Source organism: Microcaecilia unicolor, chromosome 2 (assembly GCF_901765095.1).
Source record: "Microcaecilia unicolor chromosome 2, aMicUni1.1, whole genome shotgun sequence".
NCBI classification, from domain to species: domain Eukaryota; kingdom Metazoa; phylum Chordata; class Amphibia; order Gymnophiona; family Siphonopidae; genus Microcaecilia; species Microcaecilia unicolor.
In genome coordinates, this window is record NC_044032.1 from 266,736,373 (window position 1) to 266,754,236 (window position 17,864).

The 17,864-nt window shown below is 45.5% G+C and overlaps 1 protein-coding gene across 4 annotated transcripts in view; it reads left to right on the forward strand.

Annotated features, from left to right (window-relative positions):
• Positions 1-16,280: 16,280 nt before the first annotated feature.
• FLNA (filamin A) overlaps positions 16,281-17,864 on the forward strand; it is a 165,948-nt gene continuing 164,364 nt past the window's right edge. For all 4 annotated transcript variants that reach the window (XM_030194125.1, XM_030194127.1, XM_030194126.1 and 1 more), the window contains exon 1: positions 16,281-16,453. The gene's annotated coding sequence lies outside the window, so the exon portion shown is untranslated. The remainder of the gene's footprint in view (positions 16,454-17,864) is intronic.

Below are 17,864 nucleotides of genomic sequence, written 5' to 3' on the forward strand. Positions count from 1 at the left end.
CTAGATTCTCTGCAAGGTCTGGAATACCATAGTGGGGTTGATTGAGATGCGTAGGTGTCTAGTAGCATGTCCCTGCCCCCAAAATAAAAATCCATGGTGGTCTAGTGGCTTCTTTCCCACCTGACCCAATCCAACCTCCCTTCTTCCGAACTTAAAAAATTCCCTGAGGTCTAAAAGCCCTCTTCCCTCCTCTGACTTAAAAAATGAAATCTCTAGTATCTAGGTTTCTCTCCCACCCTGTCACAAACCCATCCCACGCCCAAGGTCTACTCTGAATAGAGGCAGGATTAATGCCCACTTGCTGCTGCCTCTGGCACTGCCATTTTGAAAAATGACAGCACCCAATGTGCAACCTGGGATTCACCAGGTTGGGGGGGGGGGGGTCAGTCTGCCAAATAAGGGAATTTTTCCCTTATTTGGTAGTTTGGGTTGAGACTACCAACTATGATAAACATTCCTTTATTTGGCAGACCTACCTCACCCAGTACATCTGAGGATGCACCGGTGGGGTCTGATGTCTCCATTTTTCAACTTGGCGGCGCTAGAGGCAGGACCAAGTAGTCATCACTCTGAATCTGAGAAGGTGCTCCTTGGGGGTGGAGGAGTCACAGTGGTGTATGTATGATGGTAACCTAGACACCAGAATCTAATTTTTTTTCAGTTGGGGGAAGTAGGGTCGTGTTGAGCAGTATAGGGAGGTCACTAAATACTATGTATTTTTATTTTAATTTTGGGGGCAGAGGGCTGGGTTGGGTGGGGGGCACTAGATTATCAGGCATTTTGGGAGCTCATGTCAGAGGACCAATGCAGGAAGCCACTGTTTGGGAGAGAGGGTTTCGGGTCAGGTCAGTAGATTGCTAGTCTACCACAGATTTTGCTAGCAGCCTTCTTTTTTTTTTTTTTACTATCCCCATACTTGAATCACCTCTCACACACTGCGGATTACTGCCATGATTTTAATGCAGTAATTTGTATGCTCATTGCTTACAGAATGCTGCAATAGTTTTTGCCAAGTAGTTCTGCGGTGGAAGCCACACGCTGTGCCTGCTGTACTGCTTGGTTTTCTGCATGGGCCCCATTGACAGACAGACAGACATCAAACATGTATAAGGAAAGGCAAGAAACAGAAAGGCACAGACAGTGTTTCTGCAAACATTATAGCTGGTCAGAGGGGACAGTGGAACAATGACTTTCACAGGAAGCTGGGCTAAAGTTATTGTCTTTGCTTTTCCAAAAGGTCTCAACAGAGCTAGTAACAAAGCTGATCATTAAAACTCAGGCAGAGGGAAAGAAAGTGACTCACGAAGGTCACACACAGAGACAGAGCCAGGGATTAGAAGTGAGGGAAAGAAAGTGACTTCCCTGAAGACACACATGGAGTCAAGAACCGGAGGGCAGGATTAGATGTGCCTGCTGTGAAAAGATGGGATTATAGAAAAATGAGCACAAAATACAGCTTTTATTGGTGCTGTTTCCACCAGCTACAATCATTTTTTAAGCTGTTTTAGTGATATTCAATTTTTATTCCATGATATTTATATGTAGATATGGGAAGCTTTCAAATCAATTAAAAAGCTGTCACATATGTTAAAAAAAATATCTTTTGTCCTCCACCTTTTAAGGCACTGCCTATCCAACTGGAACAGCTTTTGACTTTTTACAGATGGACCACACATAGGCAGTCCGTTATTTCTAATAGTCTTTTACTATTGCATTCAATAGTGTTTGCTATTGTTTTGGGTGAACCAGTGTGTCGGCAATCTCCGCCTACTGGCTTCAGCTCATATAATGGGCTAGATAGGCTCATCCCATCTCCTGTTTTTATCCAACCTCCTTGGGTGTGGCTTAGAAGGAGTACAGCTCTGTCACCTTCACCATCTCTGAATCCTGGAAAGATGGTAACAGCCACTTACAACCCTCAAAGATGCTGTTGCCAGTTCTCCATTTGAAAGGTGAGAACAGGGCCAGTCAAACCCGATAAGCGGGGGTAAGCACCGCAGGGGCGTGCCTGCCTTCAGGGCGCCGCTGTGGCGCTGCGCCGCCATACCGTGCCACCCTTGGGGGTTTAAATCTTTAATTTACCTCCGTCCCAGTAGCCGCGTCATTTGAAAGCCCTGCCTGTCTCTAGCCTTCCCTCCCTTCGTGAGTTCGTTCCACAGAGTCCCGCCTTCTGACATCATTTCCTCGAGGGCGAGACTCTGAGGGAACAAACTCACGAAGGGAGGGAAGGCTAGAGATAGGCAGGGCTTTGAAATGACGTGGCCGCTAGGACAGAGGTAAATTAAAAAAGACTTAAACCACGCAGGGTGGCAAGAAGAAAAAGGGGGATGTTGGGGGGAGAAGAGGGCGGGCAGGTGGCCATAAATGAGAGGGGGCTGGGGGTGAAGGAGAATCACTGGACAGGGGCAGGGTGGTAGAAGAGAGAAAGAAGATGCTGAGGGGGGGGGGTGCCAACTCATAGTCTGCAGACGGGTGCCAGAGACCCTAGGACCGGCCCTGGGTGAGAACGGGAGAGAGGAGACTGCTGCAACTTTCCCTCCCCCCCCAGTTGGAATTTTAATGCAAAATTTTACAGCTTTATTTGTTGTTACTATCTACGTTTATGTGCCGAATGATGTTTTGGGTTTCTGCCAGGTATTTGTAACCTGGCTTGGCCCACTGTTTGGGAAAACAGGATACTGGGTTAGAAGGACCATTGGTCTGACCCAGTATATGGTTACTCTTATGTGATTATGACATTCCCCCCCTCCCCTGATATTCAAAACTATTAACCAGCCAGGAACGGCTCTGGCCAACTAAATAGCATTTAAACACCTACCACAGATATTCAGCAGGAGACGAATGGTTATCTCCTGCTGAATATCCAGTTAATGGCTAGCTGCTAACCAGCTATATCATACGGCATAGCTGTTAGGCGTGAGCCAAACCGGCTATGTTGAGCAGTCAAAATAGGCTGCTTAAAGAGCAGGCCTATCTTTGACAGCTAAAAAGTTAACCAGTTAGCACTGAATATCGACATAGCTGCTTAACTTTTCAGCGGTCAAAATAAACCCGAATATTCAATGCTGGTCACCCGATTCGGCCTGGCATTGAATATCCAGATATAACGCTGGCAGCGGACAGCAAATGCACTGCTTGCCACTGGCTGAATATCAGGCCCATTATCTGACTTTTTAGCCTGACCACCCAGCACTTTTATTTATTTATTTATTTGTGACATTTATATCCCATATTATCTCAAACAAGTTTGAGTTCAATGTGGCTTACAATAAACAGTATAGGATACATATGAAAGAATAATGCATAAGAAAGTAATTTGTTGTAACAATCCAATTTTATAATACAGTACCATAAACATACTGGGATAACTATGGATGTTTAACATTTAGAAAATCTATTATGAATGAGAAATTGTACATGAAGCAAAGAGAAGGTTAATGGTAAATAGAGTAATATCCAATTCAGGTAATAATTAATTGTTTGAGATGTGGTCGTTCTTTGCGAGGGCTTGTTTGAATAGGAACAATTTGAGGATTTTGCGGAATCTAGTATATTCCTGTATATTTCTTATTTTGGGTGGAAAGGAGTTCCACCATTTGATTCCTAGGTAAGTGAAGTCTGCAGAGTGGACAGTTTTGTAGATCACTTTTTTGCAATTTGGGAGGTCTAGTCTGAGATATATATACACACACATACCAGGGCTTTTTTTTTAGGGGGTACTTGGGAGTACTGAGTACCAGCACCTTTTCCATTGTCTGCTAAAATTGACCTACACACCAATTCTACCTTGTCATTGATTCTCTAACTTGTTGCAGGGGGCCTGGCTATTGTGGGGGTGGGTCCCTCGGTGATCACTCCACCCTTGAAGGGTGGTCTGGCATTTGAGTACCGGCACCTTTTTCACTAGAAAACACACAGTGACACAAATTTGGATAATTTGTACCATAATAAACATGAAGTAATACTTTGCATAACTGACCACCAGAACTCACTGCTTACTTATTTCACTGTGCAAAAGTGATGTCTGAGTGATGCCTTCATTTAAACTAATTGTGAAAATGGTGTTTACTGAAGAAGAGAGAATTGTTAATCAAGTTTTTGTGAGAAACTAAATATTACGGTGCAAAACGACTTATTGCTGAATTTCCAGCAAAAGAATTGGACATTGGGGCTTATATAAACTTTTGAAAAAGATTGATGAAACTGGTACAACAGAACATTGGAAGGGAAGTGGCCGGCCACATACCACTCACATGATTGTAAACATTGATCATGTCAGAAAGACCAGCCACAAAGTCACATAACTCAGTGTGAAATTACACGAGATATTGGAATTTCCCAGATATAACATAGTAACATAGTAGATGACGGCAGAAAAAGACCTGCATGGTCCATCTAGTCTGCCCAACAAGATAAACTCATATGTGTATACCTTACCTTGATTTGTACCTGCCTTTTTCAGGGTACAGACCGTACAAGTCTGCCCTCCACTATCCTCGCCTCCCAACCACCAACCTCTGTTCCCCCACCTGCTCCGCCACCCAATTTTGGCTAAGCTTCTGAGGATCCCATTTCTAATGCACAGGATTCCTTTATGCATATCCCACGCATGTTTGAATTCCGTTACCATTTTCATCTCCACCACCTCCCGTGGGAGGGCATTCCAAGCATCCACCACCCTTTCCGTGAAAAAATACTTCCTGACATCTTTTTTGACTCTGCCCCCCTTCAATCTCATTTCATGTCCTCTCGTTCTACCGCCTTCCCATCTCCGGAAAAGATTTTTTTGCGGATTAATACCTTTCAAGTATTGAACGTCTGTATCATATCACCCCTGTTCCTCCTTTCCTCCAGGGTATACATGTTCAGGTCAGCAAGTCTCTGCTCATACGTCTTGGAACGCAAATCCCATACCATTCTCGTAGCTTTTCTTTGCACTGCTTCCATTTTTTTAACATCCTTCGCAAGGTACAGCCTCCAAAACTGAACACAATAATCCAGGTGGGGCCTCACCAACGACTTGTACAGGGGCATCAACACTTCCTTTCTTCTGCTGATCACACCTCTCTCTATACAGCCTAGCAACCTTCTTGCTACGGCCACCACCTTGTCACACTGTTTCATCGCCTTCAAATCCTCGGATATCAGTGAACAAAATCGTTCACCATGACCTTCACTTAAAATGCTACAAAAAGCTCAAAGAAACTGAATTAACTAAGGCAGGCAAGCAAGCAAGGGAGGCTGCAGCAGGCAAAGATATTGTCAGACTTGTGAGTTATTGAACCAAGTAGAGCACTGCCAAGCCTGGTACTTGGACCAGGTTCTGCTTGGCGGCCGGACAACCCCGGGTTTCACCTGCGCTGACCGCCGTTCCCCAAAGGTTGAGCCCCTAGGTGCGGGTGGCCTGCAGGGCTTACGAGACGGAGCAGGAAGCGGGGTGATGAACATGATGGCTAGACAGGCAGCAGGCAAGAGACTGATCCAGGTACAGGCAGAGTCAGTAGGCAGGCAGCAGGTCAAGAGAGTAATCCAGGTACGGGCAAAGTCAGAAGGCTGGCAGCAGGTCAAGAGAGTAATCCAGGAACAGGCAAAGTCAGTAGGCAGCCAGCAAACATGAGAGTAATCCAGGTACAGGCAAAGTCAGCAATGAAGAACAAGTAGAGGAGAAGCACACTACTGAGCAAGTAACACCTACCAAAGTAGAAGCCGAAGCATCGAGTCCATGGAGAGCTCAGCTGATAAAGTGCTGGCGTCTGACATCAGCAGGGACAAGCAGGGAGAAGGGGCACAGCCATAGGACAAGAGCAGTGGAAGGAGGAACCGGAAGACCAATAGGAGAGAAGCAAGGGAAGTCAGGCAGAGGGAGAGCAGACCCAGGTGGGTGGAAGCAAAGCAATCAAGGAGCCTGGAAGCCAGGCAGAGAGAGAGAGCAGAAACAGGTGCATGGAAGCAAAGCAATTAAGGAGCCTACAACCACCACTCTCTGAACAAACCCAGAGAAGGACTACACACACATGGCTCAGGCAGTGCCAGTCAAGTGTGCGTGTCGATGGGACCCCACGCAGCTCGAGGACGCCGCTTGCGTTGAGGTAGGGGACATGACAGATATGCCTGAGATGTTTTCCACCAAGCTTCATCAATTTCATTGTCTTCACAGATGAAAAAATATTCCACCATTGCTCCTAAAAATTTGTTTTCAGTTTTCTCAGCAACTGCTTTGAATTTGAACGAGAAATTTTACATACTTATGCAATCATCATAGTTATGTATTGCTATTAACATTTAATTATCTTAAGCTATGTTGATGTTACTGACATTTTGGCATTACTGCCTAGCAATTTTTGTGTGTTAAAAATGTTTGCGCTAAAACACAGTAAAATAACATCATTCAAATGATACATTTAACAATGTGTCAGAATTTTGAAGTCACATTGACAAATTTTCTTCACAGTACTGAGCTTTCAGTTCTTGAGATGATAGACAGAGGGGCATTTTCGAAAGGGGCATCCAAGTTTTGATTTGGACGTCCTCGCAAAACGTCCCGATCTAGGGATGGGGAAACCCGTATTTTCGAAACAAGATGGCCGTCCAGCTTTCGTTTTGAAAATACCGTCAGGGACGTCCAAGTCCTTAAATTTGGTCGTCCCTAGACATGGACGTTTCTGATTTTTGGCGATAATCGAAACCAAGGACGTCCATCTCAGAAACTACCAAATACAAGCCATTTGGTTGTGGGAGGAGCCAGCATTTGTAGTGCATTGGTCCCCCTGACATGCCCTAGGGGGCACTGCAGTGGACTTGCTAAATTGCTCCCAGGTACATAGCTCCCTTACCTTGTGTGCTGAGCCCCCCAACCCCCCAAACCCCACTACCCACACCTGTACACCACTACCATAGCCCTTACAGGTGAAGGGGGGCACCTAGATGTGGGTACAGTGGGTTTCTGGTGGGTTTTGGAGGGCTCGCTGTTTTCTCCACAAACGTAACAGGTAGGGGGGGAATGGGGCTGGGTTCGCCTGTCTGAAGTGCACTGCACCCACTAAAACTGCTCCAGGGACCTGCATACTGCTGTCATGGACCTGAGTATAACATCTGAGGCTGGCACAAAATATTTTTAAAGATGTTTTTTGAGGGTGGGAGGGGTGACCACTGGGGGAGTAATGGGAGGTCATCCCTTTTTGTGTCTTAGTCGTAAGAAAAACAGGTCCAGGTGAAAACATCCAAGTGCTCGTCAGGGACGTGCTTTTTTTCGATTAAGGGTCAAGGACGTCCAAGTGTTAGACACGCCCAAGTCCCACCTTCACTATGTCTCTGACACGCCCCCTTGAACTTTGGCCATCCCTGCGACGGAGTGCAGTTGGGGATGTCCAAAATCGGCTTTCGAATATACCGATTTGGATGACCCTGGGAGAAGGACGTCCATCTTCTGATTTATGTCAAAAGATAGGTGTCCTTCTCTTTCAAAAATGAGCCAACAGTCACTATCTCCTTTGCTCTGAAACCTTGTTTACGCAGTGTCTGATTCTCATTTTGTCCGCTATCAACTCCTTGTCCATGATTGCCGCTCCAATCCAAAATGCTTTTAAAGAAATTATCTGTAAATTATCATTATTACAAAATAAAAATTATTCAAATTCAATTTAATGTTTAGAAAAAGGTCATTAACAGTAAGTTGGTACCCTATTTTCTTTTCTTTTTCTTTTTCAAATAATGATAGTTTTACAGTGCAAACATTTTTGAACGTGCGAAAATCACTGGGTGATCATGCTAAAAAGTCTGTAACTTCACCGGTTTTAAAGATAATCTCATTCTACTTACCACATAAACATAGGTAGTAACAACAAATAAAGCTGTAAAATTTCACATTGAAATTCCAAGTGGTTGCTGAGAAAACAGCAAAAAACTCTAGGGGGGTTACTTTTTTTTTTTGCCTCTTCCTGTATATGTGTCTCTCTGCCCTTCCCCATACATGTTTCATGTCTGTCTGTCTCATCACTCTGAATTTGTCTTTCCCTGCATGTCACTGGTCACCAAAGGGTACTGTGACTCTGGACATTGAAGAAAATGTAACCTCTCCCCATAAGTGAGGGATCTGTAATGAGGAAAAAGTGCTGATTGCACTTGAAAAACGTCCCTGGCGCTTCATGTCCAAATATAGAGAGAGCGGGGAATGGGCTGATAAAGCAGCCGCTCAGCATGGGACGGTCCGTATATCTGAGGTTGGGGCAGGGAGCCCAATCACTCTCTCTGCCCAGGCATCCCCATCTTTCTCTCTGTCTCCTCTCAGTTTTTCAGTCTCTCATGCTCAGACTTTGTCTCTCTCTGCCTCTTTCCCCCTTCCTCCTTTCATTGTGTCTTGAAAATGCAAAGCAAACAGGGTTCCTGAAAGCTTCAGGAACATTTTCCCACCATCCAAATCAACTTGTACTATGTACTTTCAGATGGTGGAGATGTTCTCTGTCTGTTTTTTTTTTCCTATACAGGAAAGGTTTCTTAACTCCTGCCTCTTATTTCTACTAGCAGAAATGACCTATCAAAAATGATGGGATGACACAGCATCCCTGCCTGCAGAAAAAGACCCGTCCCACCTCCTCTACTGCTCCACAGTCCCGGCACTGCTTCCTCTTGGGCTGGGTTAGGCGCCAGCCCTGCCATCATGCTGGACCTATATAGCACTGTGCATTGCACTGAGACAACGCATAGGCAGCATAAATCTATGCAAACACTAAAGCCCCAAACAGCTTTTTCTGTACAGAAATTGAGTGCTGTCAGATCTATTCTGTGGTCACGAGCCCCTGAGAACAAAAGTAGGCCAAGTCCACTTTGATAGAATTTGAGCTATTGGCCATCTAAGTGGTGAGGTATACATTTCAGTAGAAAGAACAAGCAGTGCCTGAATCGGCTTTAATTTGTATGAATGTAAGTATGGACATCGTCCAGTTTTTCTTCTTCAACCATAGAGGCTATGAATCAGTGTATAGCTGGAAAAAATGTGAATAGTGGAGGTGACTCCATTTTGCTCTGAAGAGCTCAAATAGAGCATATAAGAGTCAGGACTGACTCCACAGAACTTACAATCTAGTGAAGAGAGACGGACAAGACAAGGAGAAGTGTCAGCAAATGTATTTTCTTAAGGGCTCTTAATGCATGGTTAGCATGCGTAATCAGGCTATTTCAAAAACGTGTTAAAACAGTTAGCGGTATTTTGCCAGCTAGCGCATGGTAACCCTCACGGTAACGATTATTAGCAAATATATTTGTTAGGAGGTGTGTCGTGGGCAGAGAGCAGGCATTTCCACATTATCCAGCTAATGCGTGATGATTATCGCGCGCTAACTGTATAATGCAGAGTTAACGTGAGAACACTTAGTGCGTCGCAAAGAGAAGGCGGTAAGTGCCCCCAGGTTTATTTTTTGCAGGTACTATGTGCAAATAGAAAAAAAAAGCCCCTAAAACAGTGCCACGTTAAGTTTGGGCTTATGGGCCCTTTTTCTAAGCCGCATAGGCGCATACGCGCGTCGTACGTGCATCAGTTTTGAACTACTGCCTGGCTACCATGAGGCCCGGGCAGTAATTTAATTTTTTATGCGGTGCACTAGGCATGCTGGAACATTTCTGGCACGCGGTGCTAACCGGGTGGTAATTGGCATTACACGCGCATCGACCATTACCGCCCGGTTAGCGCCGCTAGGTCAATGGGTGGCAGTAAGGTCTCAGGCCCAAAATGGATGTGCACCAATTTTTATTTTGACGCACATCCATTTTCAGCCAAGAAACCAACAGGCCTTTTTTTTGTAGGTGCGCTGAAAAATGGACCTGCGCGCATTCAATACATGCGTCTACGGAGAGAGTAATCCACCTAAGTGGATGAACACTAACTCCCACGTAAATATAACAGCACAGAGAGAGTGGGAAGTGGACCAATGACTCCAGGAGAACGGGAGATAAGATTTCAAAGAATAAAGTGGTTCTTTGAAATCTTATCTCCCGTTCTCCTGGAGTCATTGGTCCACTTCCCACTCTCTCTGTGCTGTTATACATGCGTCTACACCAGCGTAGGCCATTTTTTCAGTGCACCATAGTAAAAGGACGTCTTAGTGCACAAGAAACTCCAACGTTAAGCCCAGATTTATCACACTTTGATAAAAGGCCTCTTAATTTGGTACATTGGGCTATATGAGCTGTACTAAGAATATTTCCACTGGACAAAATCTTTCATAACTAAGGGGGTCTTTTTACTACATTGGACGTGCCCAATTTTAGCGTGCGTTAAAAACGTGAGCACGCCTTAATAAAAGGGGGGTCTGAGTGTTGCTGTCTTTGTCCTCGTGTAGAATGCTTCATTCACAGGGCTTTCCCTCCCCATCCTCTCTGCTCTCTCTCAGGTCCCTTCCCATAAAAGTACTTAAAAGATGAACCAGCATGCTGCACAGCTATTACCAGAGGTTATCTGCGATCTCTTACCTTACTGCGTCTGCGGATTCTTTCCCCATCCATCCTGAAACAGGGGCAGGCACTAAATGTGGTATACCTGGGTTTCATTAGAAGTCTTTTGACACTGTCCTGCACTGGAGACTCACAGATAAACTGAGCAGCCTGGGGCTGAGCCTCAAGGTGGCTGAATGAGTTAGAAAGTGGTTAAGTGACAGACAACAGAGGGAAGCAGTGAGTGGAATTCACTCTCAAGATAGGGAGGTTATCAGTGGAGTGTCCCAGAGGTCAGAGCCAGGCCCAGTTCTGCTCCTTAACTTCAGAAGGGATGTTGCAGATGAATTAGTAGAAAAGATGTGTCATATATACAAAGAGTTAGAATATGACAACCATGCCAGATTACTCTGAGGTGTGATCATGCAGAAAAAATGCAGATGTACATCTGGGTTTAAACAAACAAAATATTACTCCACCAATTCAGTGTACAAGGTTCTTCTAATAATCACCTTATAATATTCTTAAAAGGAGGAAAAAAGCCTCAGAGTTAGATTGGTGTTATTCACGATCAGACCTCTATCTTTCAATCACTGGCTAAAAAAAAAAAAAACAACTAACCAAATTTTATTTGGATACTTCCTTTTTTTAATGTTAATAAAAAAATCACTTAACTTCCGTGCATTGAATCAGAGTGGAGGTTGATATTGAACCTTGAAAACATATTAATATAGGTCATCACCCCCCTGAAGCAGCAGGATTGCACGCAAATGGTGGCCAGCGTTGGGGAGAGCTTTTTTTTCAATGCACAGAAGTTAAGTGATTTTTTATTAACATAAAAAATATATATAAAATTTAAAAATCTGAAGTATCCAACTTAAAATTCTGGAGGTTTTTTTTTAAAGACAGAGGTGTGATTGTGAATAACACATATCTAATTCTGAGCCTTTGTTCCTCCTTTCTAGGAATACGATAAGGTGATATTAGAAGAACATTGTACACTGAATTGATGTACATCTGGGTGCAGAAATCCAAGGGAGGTTTCCATGATGAGGTGTGTGAGAGGCAGGGCTTTTCAGATGATTGTCTAATGATCTCAAGGTAGAGCAAAAATGTAATAAGGTAGTGGTCAGAGAGAGAGAGGGATGTCAAGATGCATAGAGAGGGATAACCAGCTATTAAAAATAAAGAGATAATGCCTGTCTGCAGGTCATTGATGAGCTCTCATCTAAAATACTGTGTTTGGTTCTGGAAACTGTATCTAACACACACAGTAAATGACAGCAGATGAAGATCTGCATGGTCCATCCAGGTTGCCCAGCAAGGTGGCCAGAGCTGTACCCACCTCTCTGTGCTGGTTACACTCCTTCAGGATTGAACATTGGCATCACACAACCAGTTGGCAATTTGTTCCCCTGCCTATCACAGATCTACATAATGCCGCAGTATCGCACTACCATGCCAGTAGAGAAAACCTGCACAAGGACAGAGACAGCTTAGAGGTAAGTCAGAGAAAGGCAACCAAAGTGGGGTGGAATGTGCACCAAACGTGGTATAAGATGAGACAGCCTATGTCTACCCCAGAAGAGAAAAAAAAGGGACAAAGAAAATATGGTAGAGATATTGAAATATCTGATGATATTACAATGCACAAGTGAATCTTTTTCAAAAGAAAGGAAGCTGTCGGCAGTACTCAAATGTTAGGCCACCCTTCAGGGGTGGGGTGATCACCGAGGGACCCACTCCATGATAACCAGGCCCCCTGCAACCAATCACAGGATCTATGACAAGGCAGAATTGGTGTGTAGAGCCTGAGCTCTTTCATTAAAACTTGGGGACCACGGGTCAATTTTAGCAGACCTGGAAAAGGTGCCGGTACTCAGTACCCCCAAGTACCCCCTGAAATAAGCCCTGGCCGTAGGACTAGATATATGGGACCAATTCTATAAATAGTGCTGAAAACTCAAGCGCCAAGCGCTGTTCTATAAATGGGGCTGACGTTTAGTGCCAACTTTAGATGCGAGGGATTTACACCAAGTAAATGTCTAAATTACTACTACTAGGCCTGATCTCCCTTATTCTATAACACCGCACATAAATTCTAGGAGCACCCCTGATCCGCCCATGACTCCTCCCATGGCTCTGCCCCTTTTTTGGAGCCATGCGAACTAACAATGCACATGTAAATTTCAATTAAGGCCAATTAGTGCCAATAATTCATTACTAGCCCCTAATTATAATTTATTTATTTAGGAACATTTATACCCCACTTTTTCCACATGAAGCAGACTCAACGTGGCTTACAATGCACAGATTAATCAATTACAATTACATTAGATAGGGAAGAAAGAACAGGGTAAGAAGGAAAAGGAATAGGGAGAGAGACTAAGATGGACGGTGGAAATCCAGATGCTGAGATGGACCAGAGTGGCTCAAACAGTTCTCAGCAAGGCGACCACAATTGGGAAACTGTAGCAATACCCAGGAAGCGCAGTGGTAATAGGCTCGTTATCCAATTAAATTGGGTGCATACCCAAATTTGCAAGTGCAGTTTTAAAGTGCCATGTACAGAATTTCAGGGATGAAGTGGTGGGTGCTTGGAATGCCCTCCAGGGGAAGGAAAATATGAACGGAATTCAAAAAACATGGGATCAGGGCAGGTGTAAGCGGCAAGAAAGTGAGGCAGTGACACAGGACACTGAAGCTCAAAGACGCTGAAAGCCTTTCTCACTGGCTCACCCTTTCACAGTGCCAGCAGCAGATTCCTTTACTCCTTTTCTTTTGGGTTTTAATTGTGAGAACCTGTACTTCCTACACCGGCAGGAACAAATTAATCCACTCCGTCTACTGTGTAAAAAATTAATTGGGGGAGAGGAGGGCTAGGAGTGAAAGAGAGCTGATGAGGAGGTACAGCTGGAGGAGATGATGATGGAGGGTCTCTATCTGGAAGGGTTGGATGCTGGGGGGGGGGGGGCTCAGGTTGGAAGGGAGTAGATGCTGGGAAGAAACTGGTGGTGGGGGGGGGCACTAGGACAGAAAGGGAGCTGCTAAGGGGGTAAAGCTGGAAGGAGATGATGCCGAGGACCATCTGGTTGAAAAGGGGTGGATGCTGGGTAGGGGCCAGGATTGGAAGGGGTGTATGCTGAAGGAGGGCAGGGCTACATGAAATAGACAAAGAAGATCCCCAGTGCCAAGAGGATGATAATGAAGCTGTTGGGTAATGTGAACAGAGCAGCTGTTCAGCCCAAAAATCATACTGGTATCCTCTGACTTCACTGTGAAATAACAGACAGCAGGGATACAGCAGCACCTACTCCCAAGGAGTCTGCAGTGGCCTGTGTAGAGCAACCCCGGTTAAAACCCAAACTTATGAGGAAACTGAATTTCTTACAACTGCCTCACTAATCTTGGAGGCTGTGGGGATTATTACAACTTTTGGTAGAAGATATAGAAAGGGCGCTGGGTAGTGGTGTTGTAAGAGGCAAGGTTCAAGGTGGCAAGGCCTGAAATGGCATAGGAGTGGAGCGAGCAAAGGCCATCACTATAACAGATTTTGGGGATGTGTGGGACAGAGGTAGAGAACAGTGATAGGAAAGGAGTTGAGAGGTCAGGTAAAGGACATGCAGAAGGCAGAGTCAGGGTAGGAGTGGAGGGGTGAGGGCAGTCACTATAACAGATTTGTTTTTTAATTTATAGGGCAGGTATAGAGAGCAGTGATGGCAGAAGGGTTCAGAAGTCAGGTAAAGGACATGTGGAACAGGGAGCTGATGTTGAGTTGCATATGGGGAATTAATTTGTGAACATGTGACTGCCTTTGGGAAAACATGACAAAGTCAACTGGGTAGACTGGATGGGCCATTTTGGTCTTATCTGTTAGCAGAACAAGAGGCCATGATACAAGGCTCAATGAGTAGACTTAAAATAAGATTAGAAGTGTGTCTTCACAGAAAGGCTGGTGGATACATGGATCACTCTCAAAGACTTTGGAAGGAGAATCCTAACAGAATTCAAGAAAGCCTGGGATACGCACAGAGGTCCTTAGTTGTGAAAGCTTGAAGGGCTGACTAGACGGACCTTGAAGTCCTGTTTACTTTCTTTTTTTTTTTTTTGCTCTTGTTCATTTATTGTTGGGTAGAATAATGTATATATGAGGAGTGTTTTGCTCAGCTTGTATTTTTTCCTTATGCTATCACGAGAGCAATGCTGTTGAGAGTGCATGCTCCTTCAGAAGAATGCATACTATTGATGGCACATGAAAAAACACATGGAATATCAAGGGGAATTTTTCCAGCTCGTTTATTTTGTTGCATTTGTATCCCACCTTATCCCACCTCTTTGCAGGCTCATTCGTTTCCCAATGACATAGACGTTTACCTTGTAATTTCAAAAGAAATGCACATCTTTGCTTTATATGTAATATGCTGAGGATGTGCATATTATATATAAGTGATGTCTCTATATGTCCCCTTAGCTGCCACCCCGACAAGCCTCTGATCTGCCCTTACCCAAATGCCTCTGGTGAGGCCTCGCATGGTCTCCTGATAACAAGCTCTGCAGCCTGAAGAATGTGGCTACATGGGTTATTAAAAGGCCTTGTGCAGAGATCAAAACCATGGACAGTTTCACTGGGTGACATAACCATCATCACATTTGCCACCATGTCTTCTGAGGCTCTTAATTCATCCAATTTTTCTCTGCAGTTCCTGGGCTTTGAGTCCTGTCCCCTCAATAAATTATCTGCATATCATATTTCTATATGTACAAATATTGGGTGCTTACATAATGCGGTAAGGGATATATAAAGGCACGTTTCTGTTCCTGTGGGCTCGACTGTTTTGTTTTGTTTCTTTTTAATCTGAGGTACATTTTATACATACAGCATGCTCTTAAAGTGAAAATATTGGATGTGCAGCCACCTCTGGGATAGCAGGGAAGCACTGCACACCGTCTATAATGGTGGACCATAGAGGATGACAATTTGAGGTAACTGTAGTGAGAAGTTTGGACATGTATGAAAATGTGGAGGAAAGAAGCCCACAGGGCAGAGCGCTCTGGAGTTATGACGGACATACTCTAACCACCACCAATGTCCCTTGGGGGGACAGAGGCTCCAAAACAAAAGCAGAGGTATGGGGGGGAAAAAGAGACGTCCCTAAGCAAGAACAACATGAGACACTAGGTCTGAAGGAAACCGAGGGAAAGTACACAAAGGCTGAAAGTGCCAAGAGTGTGTGAGAAAGAGACATCCCTTAACCAAAGACAGAGGTGCTGGTGATAAAAAAAAAGCACCTATGCGAGCAGAGACACTGGATTGAGCAAAGAGATGAGGAGAGAGAGAGACCCTAATGAGAAACAGCTGCGTTGCGTGAAAGAGGGACACCCTCTAACCAAAGGCAGATGTGCGCGCGATAGAAACCCCCTACCCAGAGGCAGGTATTGTGAGACACAAACGCTTATGCGCACACTGCATAGAGACAGATGTTGGGGAGAGGAAGAGACATTACCTAGCCAGAAAAGAGGTAAGAGAGATACATCGTAAGACAGCAAGAGACATCCCCATCCGAGCATGAGATGACAAAGCTAGCTAAGCCCAGGACTCAGAGACAGGAGCAGAGCCTCCCTACACCTCAGGGTACCTCAGTGCCAGTGGCCAGTGCCCCAGCCCCCTCCCCCCCCCCCCCCCCCCCCATGGGTGCCACCGGCCCCCGCCCTGTGCCTGCAGCCTCGGAATTCCTGGGCAGGCTGATCTCAGCCATCCATCCTCTCGCACAGCCCAGAGAGGCGTGTTCCTCTGGCCAGAGACTCCCCCCACCCCGGCTCGCTCTCTCTTCTCTCCACTTTTCCTCTTTTTTGTTACCAATTAAGGCTTTCTCAACCGGAGGGAGAGCAGAAGAGATCAGGGGTGGGGGGTGTCTCTCTAGTGAAGGCATTCCCCCTATGATCATTAGCTAAAGGCAGAGCGCGGCTCAAGCAAGGGGAGCGGCAGCTTGCTTTGCGCTTTCAGAGGGGCAAAGGACAAAAGCTCAAGGTAAGTTGCACATCCTCCTCCCTAGGAAAGCACAGGGTGCTGGTGGGGGACAGGGCTCTCCTCCGGGCTTTCTATTTCATTCACACTGCTGGAAACAAGCGGCAGAGTCCGGCCACAGACATGGGATGAGTCACCAACAGGGAGAAAAAAGAAAAAGTCAAACTAACGCTGGAGGGAAGGAGGGAGAGCTGAGCTCTGATCTAGATGAGGGAGGCAGGCTTCTGCCTAGTCTTGGGGCTGGTGCCAGGCTGCCTGCGCTGTTCCCACGAGGGTAGGGACGTTGGTATCCTGCCTGACCTTTCGCTTAATCCTGTTTCCTTCCCCCTCTTCTTTCCTGGTCACGGTTGGCTGCGGAGCCGATCCAGACAGAGAGCCGAACAAGCCTAACTAAGCCGGCGCTGCGGCTTAGTCCACGCTCACCTTCTCCGATGTTCCCCCAAGTGGGAGCGGACAGGGGCTCAGGTTTTCTGGCGCACGATTCATGTAGTAGCGTCTTGGCTATTTAGTTTCAGGACGGTGGGACAGATTAACAACTTCGCTGCCATACTGCACACGCCCACAGCCCTCTCTCACCGGGACTGGCACACGCCACTAAGTATAATACCTGCGGGGCAGGAAAGGGAGAGTGCACACACCTAACCATGTGTGGTGTGCACTGGAAGATAGATAGCAAGAATAGCTGAGACAGATACAGTCCTCAGTGGTGAGAGAGAGTGAGGGGGTAAAAGTCTGGTGGGGGGGGGGGGGGGAGCAGGAACAAAGAATTCTCAGTAAGGGGTAAAACCTGGGGGAGGCACCGAGAATCCTCAGTGCTTGGGAGGGTGAGGGTAAAACCAGAGATGAAACAAGGTTTGCAGTACTGTGGCAGGAGAGGGTGAGTGGGATAGTAACTACTATAGGAACCTGGAAAACTCCCCTCATCTTTTCCATTTCCAGGTTCCAGTCCACCCTCACCAGAATCCTCTAGATCACATGCTTATGATATAGAGGAATGTGTGGGGTACTATACTGAATATGATATTTACTCCATGCCTGGATTCTAAGTTATGTTACAAAATCTTTATGACCTGCATCTAGAAATAGACATTCCAGATAGCTGAGTCGTGTACTTGCATATCTATGAATATCATAATGCAATATTTTACCTATAGTATGAGGCATTGTGGCTGTAGCACTATCCAGGGGGCAGTAGAATTTTCCCGGGAGTGGCTGCTGCCAAGAATATAATGCACTCATGGTGTGTGCTGTGCTCCGGTAAACGGATGAGTCGGAGAGCTATGATACTGCCACAGGGTTGAAGGCTCCAGAGGTGTAGCTAGGTGGGGGTGCAAGGGGAGCAGTCGCTCCCCCAAATGGATCTTGAACGAATTGGTGCCTATTCAGATCGGTCCTTCAGCTTTCATTGGCACCT